The 15,214-nt window shown below is 42.6% G+C and overlaps 1 protein-coding gene across 5 annotated transcripts in view; it reads left to right on the top strand.

Annotated features, from left to right (window-relative positions):
• The window catches only part of Dusp16 (dual specificity phosphatase 16), a 120,420-nt gene that overhangs the window by 6,743 nt on the left and 98,463 nt on the right, over positions 1-15,214 (top strand). Inside the window, exons 2-4 of one of the 5 annotated variants that reach the window (XM_052720190.1) lie at positions 1,287-8,611; positions 11,069-11,139; positions 14,839-14,906. The exons of 1 other annotated variant lie outside the window; for it this stretch is intronic. The gene's annotated coding sequence lies outside the window, so the exon portion shown is untranslated. Of the gene's footprint in view, positions 1-1,286; positions 8,612-10,891; positions 11,140-14,838; positions 14,907-15,214 lie in introns of those variants that run through there. 3 more of the 5 variants (XM_052720188.1, XM_052720191.1, XM_052720189.1) reach the window with 3 other exon arrangements.

Raw genomic sequence — 15,214 nt, 5'->3', positions numbered from 1 at the left:
TAAAATTTACTATTGGGATCCTATAGACACAGTTATGACCATAAAATGTTTTCACAGGCCACAGGCAATGTTTAGAAGAATTTGAGTTCCAGCAATATATCCTGACTTGGATTCTAACACTATTTTATAACATTACAAATATTTTGGTTTTTCTGTTTGAGATCACACATTATTCACACATCTGTGCTTATATGTTTTGTTTTTCTCTTGTGGGATCAAACCAAGGACTTGAATTTGCCAAGCATGTGGTTTGCCACTGGGGTATATATATCCCCAGCTACAGATTTCTTTTTTAAACATATAAGATTTCCATGCTAGGGCTGGGTATGGGGGCATGGGCCTGTAGCCCAGCACTCAGGAGCCTGAGCAGGAAGACTGCTACCATTTCAAGGCCAGCTTGATCTATAATGACAAAACAAAACACCAGGCATGTTATCACACCTGTACCAGCCAGAAGGATCAGGAGTTTAAGGCCAGCCTTGGCTACATAACACATTCTAGGCCAGCCAGGACTTCATGAGACCCTATTTGAAAAAATATTTCCACTCCAGCACATATCTTCATATATTCTCCAAATAGTATATATTCTTCAAATTCTTCTGATTCATAGAATTATTCTTGAAATTTCTGTGCAAATTTGAAGGTATTTACTATCTATCTTCTCTGGTTAATTCAGTGATACCTGAACAGTATAGCATCCAAGTGCTCCTCAAAATCTCTGTGTTAATATTGTCTCTTTGGAATGAAGGTATTGCTACTTGGGACCTCAGCTACCTAATATACAATTTTTATTTATTTATTTGTTTGAGCAAGTTCTCACTGTGCAGTCTAGCTGACCTTAAACTCACGAACCTTCTGTCTCAACCTTCTGACTCGAGGATTACATGTGTGAGCCATCACCTCTGGCCTAGCACATGATTTCTGTCACCACGAGTATTTTGTTAGAGGACATAGTTGTTTTAGCTAACACTATCCCTAAATGTTAGTATAACTCTGTTTAGGTGTCAGGTTTTGCTTAAGAATGTCATCCAAATCATTAAAGATTACTTTTACTTGCTATGTGAAATACCCTTTAAAAAGCATGCATTCCAAGATTATCTCAAACGGGTTTCAAATGACACCCTTTCATGCTTATTTTGTAATCCAGCCCATGTTAAATTCTCTCCTCACTGTGGATGGCTTTTACAGACTCAGTCTTACTTGTCGAAGGTGAACGGTACTGCTTTGCAAAGGTCTTTCTAATGCTAAGATCTTATTGCTGAAGATATAACACACTTTGGTTGCAGGATATGGAGACATAATCAATCTGGAACTGACCTGAAAACCTCTTCCCTGCCAGCCAATTTTCATAGTGCTGAAAGGTACTATGCAGCCCCACTAAGGAAGAAAAGCCATCAGTGGACTTACCTAGCAGTGGACCCTGCGTATTACAGCGCCAGCCTGCCAGGCGTGATGCCCCTCCTGTGCCATAGCGGCATGACTGTTATGAGGACAACCAGCTGTTTTCTGCTTGGGTTTGAGGCAGGAGTTCTGCCTGGCACTGTGGTCTAAAGTCCATGGCCCTGGGGGACCCTCCACTGTTGTTCGCTGTCAAACTGCCTTTTAAATACTTAGATTTATGCCATGGCTTAGTGCTACCCTCAACCTGGGTCAGAAACTTCTTTGTGCAGTGGGCATTGGTCAAGGAGCTCAAAACAGCTGTGCTTACCAGCACCAGACTTGCATGAGATCAAGTCAGTCCACATTCCAGCATGGAGGGTGGAGGAGTTCATTTGGCTTTCCCATAGCTGAGGAACTATTGGCAGCTGATGGATGTAGTCAATGGGGGGTGGTCCTTTTTCTTTAGGAGTGTGTAGTGTATTGCTAGGTTACCCATGCTCCTGTGGATGGTTCCACAATTGTATGCATGCAGGCAGCACTAGCTGGATTCAGTGGGCTCTGAAAAGAAAAGGACATGAAGTGGGGAGGAGAAAGTATCAGCAGAACCCGGGGGACTGGTAAGGGGGGTTTGCTGGATATGGTCAAGATACATTGTATACCTGTTTGAAATTGTCAAAGAATAAATTTAAAATATCCAAAACACATGCATACATACACAGAGGAAAGGCCTTAGTCCAATATGGTATATGCCTGTCATCTTAGCGCTCAGAAGGTGGAAACAGGAAGATCAAGAGTTCAAGAGCAGCCTGGGCTGCATGAGACCTTGTCTCCAAACCCTCTAGTTAAATCAATAGGCCTTAGCCACATGGTGTTTTCCTTGGTGCTCTTCCTAAAGTACACACCTGAGCTGCTTCTGCTGTATCTCTTCCTGGGATGGATGAGTCACAGTTTTGCTTGTCTGTTTTGTTTTGTTTTTGTAGTGCTGGGGGTTGAACAAGAGGCTTGCACATGCTAGGCAAGCCTTTCCAACAGCTACACCCTCAGCCCTTTTTTAACTTGTTTTTTAATCTAAGTGGAATGAATAATTTATATCTCTCTTGTTTTTGTTTTGTTGAGACAGGGTCTATGTAGCCCTGCCTGTTCTGGAACTCTCTCTGTAGACCAAGCTGGCCTTGAACTCACAGAGATCCATCTGTCTGTGCCTCCTGAGTGCTGGGATTAAAGGCATGTGCCACCATGGTCCTGCAAATAGTCTCCTTTTACACCTGTTTCCATACTTGGTTTGACCTGACATCATCATCATCATCATCATCATCATCATCATCATCATCTTGTTATTAGTTTGTGTATGCACATGAATGCCACAGTGTGCATGTGGAGGTCAGAGGACAACATTGTGGAGTTGAGTCTCTTCTTACACCTTTATGTAGGTTCTGGGGGTCACACTGGGTTGTCAGGTTTGTGTGGCAAGTGCTTTACTGGTTGAGCCACCTTTCTGGGCCAATCTGGTATTTTTCTGGAGCTTTCTGCTAGAACTTTTTGGACAAGTGACCACCGTGCTCTATTCCGTGCACAGAATGTACTTTCTGTAGCCAATAAGCTTTGTTCCTGCTTGTTCTTTAGTTGTTCAGATAGTCCCCATGCTTCCCTAATAAGGTAGTAGTATCAGAACTGAGAGTTGATAGAATCAGTTCTCTTATAGAACTCATTTTATAATGCAACATAGGATTTTTTTTTCCTTTTCTTTTTTGAACAGGGTTTCATGTAGTCCTGGCTGGCCTTGAACCTGCTACATATCTGAGGATGACTTTGAACTCCTGATTCTTTTGTTTCTGCCTCCTAAGTACTGGGATTACAAGTATGCTAACACAGCACCTAGTTTAGCATAGGGATTTTAAAGTGTGGAATTTGTTGATCTCTTCTTGCTCATGCAGATGAAGCCCAACTGTGGGCTTCTAACCTTCCTGCCCAGTTATGGCTGCCAGAGGACAGCTGGTGCCTCCTGTTCATCAGCACCTCCCTTCATCATTCCTCCCTGCCCTCGCCTGCCCCACACTGCGGGTCCCAAGCAAGGTGAAGTGTGGACTAGCTACCCTTGCTTTACTTTTCCGGTCATATCACGTGTTTCTGCCCCGCCAGCTTCCCTTGTTTCTATCCCTCAGTTGGAAGTTTTGGCTCTCCTGGCTGCCCAGTTCCTCTGCTCCTCTATGCTCAGGCATGAGAGAAGCTTCCACAGTTTCACCAGCTGCCTGTAGGGTATCTGGGTCCCCCACCAGCCCAAGGCATTTCTCTTGTTTCCACAGGTGCTATTGGAAGCTAAGAGGTCATTTGTGGGGAGTTAGGGGGAGGCTGGTGACAGAATTAAACTCTCTTGAGTACTCTTCAAGGGAGCTGCCTCCCCAGCTTCTCTTTTCAGTGCCTCTAGCAGACAGGTGGTCTCTCCACTGGTAGTAAATTCCTGGGTATTTTTACCCAGTACTCCATAAACAAAACGGCAATGTTATTGGAAATGTCATGCAACCAGGCATATGAGTAATTGTCCCCATTAATCATTTTGCCAAAGAAAACAATTTACCATCCAAGCTTGTTTGGAGAGATGCTTGCTATGTGAAGGAAGAAAGTTCAAGCATTTGCCTAAAAGCTCCCTGTCAAGACTGGAATGATGTATAGCCAGGGCTCTGGTGTGTTTGAAAGTAAACCCTCCCCTGTGCAAGTCGGGGCCAGCTGTATAGTCCACACTGAACGAGTCTTTACAGGAATCTCAATGCCAAAGCCATGGAGAGTGAGGTCCACCATCCACAGGGACCGGGGATTCAAGAGAGGTGCAGGTTGTACCCAGTTTGTCTCTGTGTCAGTAAACATCAACACTACAAAGACATCCTTCCAGGGCAGGCAAGATGGCTCCGGAAGTAAAGGTGCCTGCTGCTAAGCCTGATGACTCAAGTTGGTTCTCTCTAACTTACATGGAAAGAGAGAACTAACTCCCACAAGTTGTCTTCTGATTTCCATATGTGCACTGGAGAGAGAGAGAGAGAGAGAGAGAGAGAGAGAGAGAGAGAGAGAGAGAGAGAAGGAGGAGAAGGAGGAGAAGAAGAAGAAAGAGGGGGAAGGATGAGGACAGGAGAGGGAGAGGAAAAGAGAGGGGAAGGGAGAGGAGCACATACATGCATATACACCCACCCCAATAAAACTAAATACTAAACTGAGTCTCTACCCTCAAGGAGTTATAGTGGGGATTTAAGATCTGCTTACATTCTTATAAATGAGTATTTAATGAATAACTGCAGGGTAGTGTGTTAAGTTGGATAATACAGGTATAAATAGAATAGAGAGGAACCATGGCAAGTCTCTTGAAAGGCTAATATATGAGCCAAGTCTCAAAAAAGGAGCACATGTTTTTCCAAGCAGGCAAGTAAAGGAATATTTGCAAAGGCACAATGGCATGGAGTAGAGTGGGGAACTGCAAACAGGTAGGTTTGGGGGCAACACAGGCATCCCGGAGGTGAGAACAGTCAGGAGCCAAGCCAAAGAAGGAGACAGGTGACAGATGATGGAGCACTCTAAATGGCGGGCTTAGGAGAGCGGACTTGATTTGAAGGCAACTGGGGACCACTGAGGATTTGAACATGAGAGTGACAATGGACTCAGTCCTTTCACACATACTTAGCAGTTCCTTGTTTTACTGAGGGCAATTTGATTTTATTGTGTTAGACCATTTATATGATGGTATAGTATACAGAAGTGAACACTACAGTGTGAGGGCCTGGTGTGTATTAACCACTTCATAACCCGTGCCTGTGAAGGAACTCTGATGTTAAGTCTCTCACCTATGACCAATGACTTGCTTCCCTGCCGGGCGCTTTCTGTCATACTGGAGCAATAGGGTATCTCCCCAGATAAGCAGTACAGCTACATGACAGTGCCCAGTACATGTTTCCAGACATTTGCTTAGCTCTCCCTTCACCCCAAATTATAATCCACACTACTGTAATGTCTCTGAAAAGTGACAATAACTTTGTTTGTGTCTGTGTGATGGGAGTAGAACCCAGGGCCTCGTGCATACTAGGCAAAAGCACTCTGTCACTCTGTCACTCTGTCACTGGGCTATACTCCATTTTGTGTGTGTGAGGTGAAGGCAGGGTCTCAAGGATGGCCTCAAATTCAGTATGTGACTGAGGCTAACCTTGGGTTCTTGATACCCCATATGTACTTGCCAAGGGCGAGGATTACAGGCACACACCACCATGTTGCAGCTTCTAACCTTTTTGTTTTTTTAGTCAATAATATATATTAGATACTATTCTGTATCTGTTGGGTAGAACACCATATCTTCCCCCTTTTCTTTCAGAATTGTTGCTTTACTTCATGTTTTATTAATATAGACGTGGAGATTATTAATGATACATTTCTCTGTTCTTGTGTGAATTTGTAAGATAGAGGCCTAGTGGAAGAACTTTTACATTACACACACACACACACACACACACACACACACACACACACACACACAAATTCAATTTCTGCAGATATTGCTGTTTTCTTTTATTTAGGTTTATTATCTTATGTGTGTGAGTGTTTTGCTTAAATGTATGTAAGTAGACCCTGTGGGTACCTGGTGCCCTCATTGGTCAGAAGAAGGTGTCAGGTACCCTTGGACTGGAGTTATGGAGGACTTTCAGCTGCCATGTAGGTGCTGGGAATTGAACCTGGGTCCTCTACAAGAGCATCAGGTGTAAGCCAGGTGTTGTGGTGTATGACTTTAATCCTAATACTTAGAAGGTAGAGGCAGCTGGATCTGTGAGTTCGAGGCTAACCTGGCCTACATAGTGAGTTCCAGGACAACCAGAGCTACATAGTGAGACCTCAGCTTAGAAAAAAAATCAAGTGCTTTTAACAACTGAGCCAACTCTTGAGACTGCAGTTTTCCTCTAAGTGCATCACAAACACATATTCTCTCACCAACATTTGCACATTTCCCCATGCTTATCAATGTGTTTGTGAAAGGAGTATTCCTTTTTTTGTGACTGGGTCTTGAGTAGCCCAAGTTGGCCTTGAACTCACTATGTAGCCAAGGTTGGCTTATGATATTTCTGCCTCTACCTCCCAAGTGTGAGGGTTACAGGCCTGTGCCACCACTCCTGCTTTCTGTGGTACTGAGGACAGAACCCAGGGCTTTGTGCACGTCAGGCAAGCATGACACCTCTATCAACTCAGCTACGTCTTCAACCCAGACGTTTCTATTTTTAAGTCATATTTATTAACAATTCCTCTGTGATTATTGAATTTTATGCTATAATCAGAGAAAGTTTTCTTCGTGACAAGATTATATACAAAGATATACACAAATTCATTGTTTTATTTTAATAACTTCATAATTTCATTTTTATATTTAAGTTTTTACCCAGCATTTATTTATTTACTTACTTATTTTGAGATATGGTTTTGCTGTCTATCTTAGGTTAGCCTTGAATTCCTCATGTAGCCTAGGTTGGCCTTAAATTGGTAACAATCCTCCTGCTTAGTTTTCTGAGTGTTGAATTACAGGTATATGCCATTATGCTCTGCTCTATTTTCTATTAAAGAGCAAAATATAGATTTTCTATCCTTTTGATTTTAAATTTTTATTATAATCACACTCAGTGAATATTTTCCCTGCTGATCTAGAATGTTTTATTTGCAGTATCGGGGAATTGAACCCTGCGCTCTGTGCATACTAGGGCAAATGCTCTATTGCTGAATTACTCCCCAGCCCTGGAATGTTCCTTTTATTATAAACTAATCTTGTTGGTATGTGGGTCCATTTGTGGACTGTCTCTCTCTTCCCATTGATCTGCCCTGTCTGGTTTGGTTTGTAACAGCTGTCTTAATTAGTGCAGTTTTAGAAGATATTTTGAAATCTGATGGAACTAATTTCCTTTCATCATTCTCTTCTTGTTTGTATTTCCAGATGGTCTATGCTCGAGTTCTAATATAAAATTTAATTGTATGCTTGTTTGATCAGAGTTACAATGGCTAGTAAGACAATTTCATGACTCATAATGGCCAGTACCATTTTGATTGTTGTTTTCATTCCCAATATTGCGGTGTAAACATTCCTGATGAGTCTTTTAGTCATTCCTGTTATTCTGATTTGTTCACAATTATTACAAGTCCTTGTGCTTCCTCAAAGTAAACTACTGGCTGAAAACCACTGGACAATGTTCTTATGTTGACTCAGCCACCATGCTGAGTCCTCTAAGTCGCCTAAGAGCAGGCAGCAGGATGCCCATTTAAATATGGATGTGAAGACTTACATCTGTCATCTTTCTCATCCCATAATCCCAGCAACTTTAGGGCTCTGCAGGCAATCTTGGTTCACTATTTTTCCCTCTGTACTATCTCCCATCTATACGTGATTCAAAGATATGTAGCTAAAGTTTTCCTGCCTGGCCCACAGTCAGTACAAATCTCTCTCACCTGCCAGTCCCACAGCCATCAGACCCAACCAAGTAAACACAGAGACTTATATTGCTTACAAACTGTATGGCCGTGGCAGGCCTCTTGCTAACTGTTCCTACAGCTTAAATTAATCCATTTCCATTAATCTATACCTTGCCACATGGCTCGTGGCTTACCGGCATCTTCACATGCTGTTTCTCATCATGGCAGCTGGCAGTGTCTCTCTGACTCAGCCTTCCACTTCCCAGATTTTTCTCCTCCTTGTCCCGCCTATACTTCCTGCCTGGCCACTGACCAATCAGTGATTTATTTATTGACCAATCAGCAACACATTTGACATACAGACCATCCCACAGCAAAGATACAATTTTTCAGCCTTGCAAAAAAGGGTGGTTTACCAAAAAGTACCGAGGAAAACATTTAGAATCTTAATAACAGAAGATCCTTTGGCTGAATGCTAATCCTTGTGTGGTTTATCATGGATTGAATCTGCTGTCTGTCTTGGCCTCCTTCCTGAAGTCCACAGACATTCTGAAAACCTCTTGAACATGTGTGAGTCACAAGTAGGGGACTCGGAAATGAAAAGACAGTAAATTCACAGCAATGAAACAGAAGGAAATGACCTGGAGCTAGCTGCTGAGCTCTGTCCTTCCTCATCCTTATCCTCATCCTCATCTAGCCAGCCTCCACTCCCTCCAGACATCAAGCTAAAGGTTCAGAGTCTTCTCCATGGAACTTGCCAAGGGAACCTTTCCCTTAGGTTTCTGACTCTCCATCCATCTTGAAGTTTAAGGTAAGTGCTCTTGTCTTTAGTTCTTTCAACTTTCTTCAAGTGAGTGCTGTTTCTTTTAACTGCTAAGCCCCCAAAAGGTGGAGGGAGAGGAATTAATAGATCCTCAATGAAACAGAGCAAGAGTACAGAGCAAGGAATGGTGCTACACACCTCTACTTCTAGGATTTGAGAGAGGTAGGAATGTTGCTATTGTTCTGAGTCCAGCCCGTCTACATACCAAGTCCATCCCCTCCCCTTTTGGTTTTCTGTCCAAAACAGGGTTTCTCTGTGTAGCCCTGGCTGTCCTGGACTTCTCTCTCCAGGCTGGCCTTGAACTCAATGAGACCTGCCTGCCTCTATCTCCCAAGTGCTGGGATTAAAGGTGTGTACCACCACCACCTGGCACATACTGAGTTCTTCATCATCCAGGGCTACACAGGAAAAAGCTGTCTCAAAAAATAAGGGGTTACATGCTGGGGAAAAGGTTCAGCAGTTAAGAGCACTGGCTGTTTTCCCAGAAGACCCAGGTTCGATTCTCAGTATCCACGTGGAGGCTCACAACTGTCTGTAATTACAGTTCCAGGGGATCTGACGCCTTCTGACCCCCACAGGCACAAAGCATGCAAGTAGTGCTCAGACACACAAGCAGGCAAAACGCCCCTAAACAAATTTTTTAAAAAGATGTTTTTAAGGGGCTAGAGAGATGGTTCAGCAGTTAAGAGCACTGACTGTTCTCCCAGAGGACCTGGGTTCAATTCCCAGCACCCACATGGCAGCTCACAACTATCTGTAACTCCAGTTCTAGGGGACCTAAAACACCCTCACACAGACACACAAGCAGGCAAAACGCCCCTAAACAATTTTTTTAAAAAGATGTTTTTAAGTGGTTATGATGGACTTGTATGACCATGAGGTATAGCTGGTTGTCTTGTTCAGTCATAAATGATCTCTTCCCTGGTTGCATGCTTTAGAGAGGGTTCCTGAATTGGGCTAGGGATTGCACTAAATCATCTTTGGACTGGGGTCTATATGAACTCTAGAAACTTGGTGGCAGCCATGCTGAATCTAAAATGAGATTAACATAGGCACAAAGGCAGAGGAAAGGGAGAAGCCATCATGACATTCCAGGGAAAGGGAGGGGCATGAGCATGGGCTTGCAGAAACAGTGCTGTAGTTTTTAATTGTTAAATGCCAAGGAATAGGTGTCAGACGTAATGTTGAAGAAGTAGGGAGTGGCTGGGTCCTGGTATACCATGATCAAATACTTGGAAAAGAATTTTAAGTATATGGATGACAGGTGGTAACCAGAAGAGGCCCATATATAAATTTCATAAATGATGGCCCTACCAAAAAGAATGTAAAGCAAATTTGAAACTAATCTAGTTAATGAAAGCTGGTGAGATTCTTGTCATCTATATACTGCTAGAGGATCATCATACCATCATTAGAATGACAAGAAGATGTCTCCACTCAGTTTCTGAAATTGAGTTCCCCTATAGTTGGATTTTGTATAGGAAGGCATAGTTCCAGGAGCACCGCAGGGGACCATCTTAAGGGAGCTGAGGCTGGCCATTAGGAGATGGTAAATGAATGCTATTGTATAGGTCTGTGATGAGAGCATCCTGAACTAGCTTAGCAAGGGAGCTATTACTGAAGACAAACTTAGCACGTTTGCTTGAAGAGACAGCAATGAAAGCGTGCTGTCCAGAGGGGAGCGCATGTGACCTGCTGCTCCCCCAGGGTGTTCGGAAACTTGTCGTGGCTTCTTGCTGAGACCATGATTTCTTATTTAAAAAAAAATTTATCATTATTATTTTATATGTATAAGTGTTTTGCCTGCATGTATGTAAGTGTTCTGCGTTTGTGCCTGGGACCTTGGAGGCCAGAAGAGGGCACTGGATACCATGGAACTGGAGTTACAAATGGTTGTAAACCAACACGGGGTGCTGGGAATTGAACCCCGGTCCTCTGGAAGAGTATTAAGTGCTCTTCCGCAGCTTCCGTGACAAGAGTTTTAATTCCTTCCCTTTTAAAATTTTTTCTCATTTTATTTTCTTCATTTTTTTCTCTTGAATATTGTTTTATTGGGGGGTGCAGGGACAGAGGGCAGGTGCGAAGGGACAGAGAATGAACGGAATCAAGACACATGATGTGAAAAACACATAGAATAAATAAATAAATACATTTATTTTTTATTTTATTTTATTTTTTTTACACTGGGGCATTTTTGTTTATTTTATTGTAAAGTTGAATTTAATTATATTTCTCTCATAATTACCAGAAAACTTGACTAGTTTTCTCAAAGCATGGCAAATATTCTTTTTTTTAAATACATTTTATAAAATGTAATAAATACATTTAAAAAAGAATATTAAGTGCTCTTAACCAGAGCTATCTCTTTAGTCTTTTCTTTGTTTTCTTAAGATTTCTTTTTATTTTTATTTATGTGTATGTGTGTCTGTATACCACGTGTGCAAGTGTCTGAGGAAGACAGAGAAGGTGTTCAGTCCTTGGAGCTGGAGTGGCACAGGCTGTTGGGAGTGCCTGAGGTGGGTGCTGGGAGCTGTACTTGGGTCCCCTGGAAGTGTAACAAGTGCTCTTAACCACTGAACCAATTCTCCAGTCCCTTATGATTCTTAAAGCCTGCTTTATGGCTGAATTAGAAGGGACAGCAAGCCAAGTCTGTGTCTGAGGAATGAGGAACTACAATGGCGTACAACGTTGCCTCTAAGATGTTCCACTGGTCTGAAAGAGCTCTCTTACTACAGCAGTGCAGTCTCAGACTCTTCCATCATCAATCTTTCTCCCTCCCTCCCATTCTCTTTTCCTCCCTTCCTTCTTTCCATGACTCATACGGACCATACCTACATCATGGCCCAATGGTTATCCTAGGAGACCTGGACTAATACATAATAGTGGGTAAGCTTTTGGCCTCTGGAGTCACAATAACTTGGTGAGAATCAAACTCTATCTACCATAGGTATGTGAGTTAAATCAAGCAAGAAATTTGACCTGTTCAATATAATACTCAGGCTAGTAATGTGGCTCAGTTGGTAGAGTTTACTCAGCATGCATGAAGCCCTGGCTTCGATCCCCAGTACTACATAAACTAGGTATGGTGGTGCATGACTATAATTCCAGCATTTGGGAGGTAGAAGCAGGAGGACCAGAAGTTCAAGGGCATCCTTGGCTACATAGGCTAGCCTGGAGATACATAAAACCTTGTCTCAAAAAAAAAAAAAAAAAGTCACTCTTGGGTTGAAGGAATAGTTGAGGGTAGAATATTTGAATACTTGGTCCCTAACATAAATGGAACCTTGTGTTTAATTCTTTTTAAAATCATGACAATTGTGAAGATTAAAGTTTATAAAGTGTATGCACAGCATCTGGAACATTGTGAGAACTTGATAAACGTTAGCCATTCTTACTAGATATGAAGAATGAAGAAACAAGGCTCAGATAATTAGGTACCAGGTGCTTGCATTATATAAAATAATCATAAATATTTTATCTAAGTTTTAATTGTCCTTTTGCATGTAGCAGATATCCTTGTGGTATAAAGAGATAAGGAAATCCTTTCCTTCCTACTTCTGAAATTCTTGACGTATCTGGGTTTTATGACTATTGGAAAATACACTATTAACTTACGTATCCAAAGGTACACACATATAAACCTTCCGGGGCTGGAGAGGTGGCCCAGTTGGTAAAGTGCTCGGTGTGCAAGCAAGAAGACCTGAGTTTGACTCCCAGCACCCATGCGAACAAGCTGGATATGCAGCATGCACTGCAATCCCAGTGCTGGCAGAGTGCAGTCAGAGGGCCTGGGGCTTGCTGGCCATCATTCTAGTCAAACTGGGGGGGGGGGGGTTCCATGTCCAGTGAGAGACCAAAAATAAAGTGGAAAGTGACTAAGAAAGATTAATGCTGACTTCTGACCTCCACGTGCACACACGTGGGCTCACCCCCGCCCCACCCCACCCCCACACACTACAAATTCTGGAGTTCTACAAGGTAGCTTTTTATTTCAGTCATTCCTGTTCCCTGCAGGAATATCCTTCAGTATTATGCAAGAAAGACCCATATTTTAGAGCTTTGTCATGTAGAAAGAAAATCAGCCATCCTTAAAGAAACTAAGTGAATGGAAGTTAACCAAGTTAAATTGTTTTCATAAGCAGAGCCTTATTTAGAATGACTTAACTGTAAAACAAATAAAAACTGAAAGTCGGGGTGGGGTGGGGATGGAGAGATGACCAAGAGGTTAAGAGCACTGGCTAGTCTCTCAGTGGAGCTCAGTTAAATCCCCATAGTGGCTCACAACAATCTGTACGTCCAGTTCTGGGAGATCAGATGTCTTCCTCTGGCCTCCATGGGCAATGTGTACATGCAGGTAAAACACCGATATACATAAACTAAAAATGAAGACTTTTAAAAAGAATGATTAAATATGAGTTCTCAGGCATTCTGTAAAGCATATACTACAAGAGATTTTCTCTCTTCTGAAAAAAGTTGGTAAAATTAAGATGTTCCAAATTAAAACTCTAGGCAGAAATATGGAGTTAAAACTAACAAAATGGAATTGAAAGGCAAATGTAAGCTGCACAAAAATTTAAGAAATTTATTGGGATGGAGAAAAATTTGATCCAAGCAGTGGTTTATCTGAAGAATATTACGGGTTTTAGGTTAACCACCAGCCTCACCAGAGCCAATGGTGCAGTCTTAGCTTGTAGAAAAATGAGTGCACTCTACTCTAGTAATGAGAAACTTACTTTCCTGTTCTGCTAAGTTAGGGCTATGTTAGGTGATTTGCAAACTCCTTTTCGAAGTATAATTCTATGACCTAGTAGCTCTAAACTTGTAGGAGGCAGGAGAATTGTTATAGGTTGGAGTACAGCCTGACCTACATGAGATCCTGGGGAAAAAAAACCCATAGGAAAAATATGTAGGTTTCATGAGAGCAGGTTTGTCTGCTTACCTTTCTACTTTTGGGGAAGGGGAGGGTCTGTTTGTGTGATGCCCTGACCTTAGATGCCTATCCAAATGAGTGTGGTGATGGGACAGCCTTTCTTACATCTATTTCGTATCATGTGAAGCTTCACACAGAACTGCTTTTCTTGAGTGATGAGCTGGATAAGCCGGTTTGCCCTGAAGTTTGCCTGATAAATGCATTTCTGATGAGCTGGCCTGTCATTCTGCTGCCTTGCTGTGCAGGGCCCATCCCAAGCTGACTAGCTGCCTGTGGACATTTGGTAATCAAGGATTTCAGTGGAAGGCATCAAGGTCAGTGTGAGGCAATGATGGAAAGGCCTAGAAAGGCCTAGCATGCAGGGCCCTCAATTAAGCTTTGCCATAAAAAGGTCGAGGGCGGGCATGGATCTGGGCTTTGGCCATAGTGTAAAAGGCGGCTGACATGGTTTTGTGGGTAACCAATGGGCCTCCTCACCAACTAGGGCTGTTCCCATTCCCTTTTAAACTATAAACTGGCATTTCCAGACATTATAAACATCTTGTAAGAAAAAGACTGTAAAAGAGGCCAATCTTTGGGAAACGCTTCAATAAAAATAGAATTCCAAACTGTTTACTCAGTACCTTTGTCTAGCTGATTTGGAGGGTGGGTCAGAAAGCCTATCTCTCCTTCTCGTTCCCTGTGCTCTTGGGCAAGCCAGTTAACAACCCTGGGCCCCATTTCCTTATCTTGCTACTTTCAAGACAGGAGGAACACACTAAAGCATCCTGGGTTGTGGAGGATCCCTGACTTAAGAGTTGAGTTATATGGACTGTGGGAGAAGAACTGATATAGGCTCAGAGGTGACCTCTGAGTCAGAGGGCATACCCTAGAGCCTTACGGGACATGTCCAAAAGACAGCAAGCAGGAGTTGAAATCACAGGACTCCCACTTCGTGTCTCAGGCAAGTCCCTTCTGGGCGTTGGCTAAAGTGCTCAGTCTCACTTTCTTAATTCAGCCAGGCAGAAGAGGTCACAAAGGGTGGGGTGCTGGCCCGTGTGTCATGTTCTTAATGCTCTGGGGGAAAAGGACAGGAAGCAGAGATGCCAGAAGAGGAGTTTAGGAGTTGGTTCATTTCTACTTTTTTCTTTTTTGAGACGGGGTCTTACTATGTGGTCTTAAACTGGTGATCCTCCTGCCTCAATCTCATGTTCAGGGATTACAGGCCAGTGCTGCCATATCTAGCTTCACAAGAAGAGTCTTTGTAGCAAGTTATTCACAACTGATGGCCCTGTTTGCTTTCCAGATTGAAAACCTACAGGAGCCAAGGACATTAGAGCTTTCACCCTCTCAGTATTATGACGACCAACTTGGGTAAGGAAGGAAAAAAAATTTTAAATTTGTCTCATGTAGCATAGGTTGGCCCCATAGGTGACATATAGCCAAGGCTGATGTCCTCCAGCCTCTACCTCCCAAAGATTGGAATTATAGATGTGCAAAACCATACCTGATGGAAGGAAAGATCTTTAAAGAAAAGGACAAATGGAGAAGAAGCTAAAATTGAAGTGAAGATTTTTCAGGGAATATCTAGATACATAAATTTGGGGAGATAGTTCTTGTTATGGTGTCATTTTAGGCCTTCTGATGACTTCAGTTTGTCCTTGTGCCGATGTTACCCATCA

Source organism: Peromyscus californicus, unplaced genomic scaffold (genome assembly GCF_007827085.1).
Source record: "Peromyscus californicus insignis strain IS unplaced genomic scaffold, ASM782708v3 Scaffold_6__1_contigs__length_162567912, whole genome shotgun sequence".
NCBI classification, from domain to species: Eukaryota; Metazoa; Chordata; class Mammalia; order Rodentia; family Cricetidae; genus Peromyscus; species Peromyscus californicus.
The sequence above is the reverse complement of the archived record's forward strand: the minus strand, read 5'-3'. Positions and strand labels throughout refer to the sequence as shown.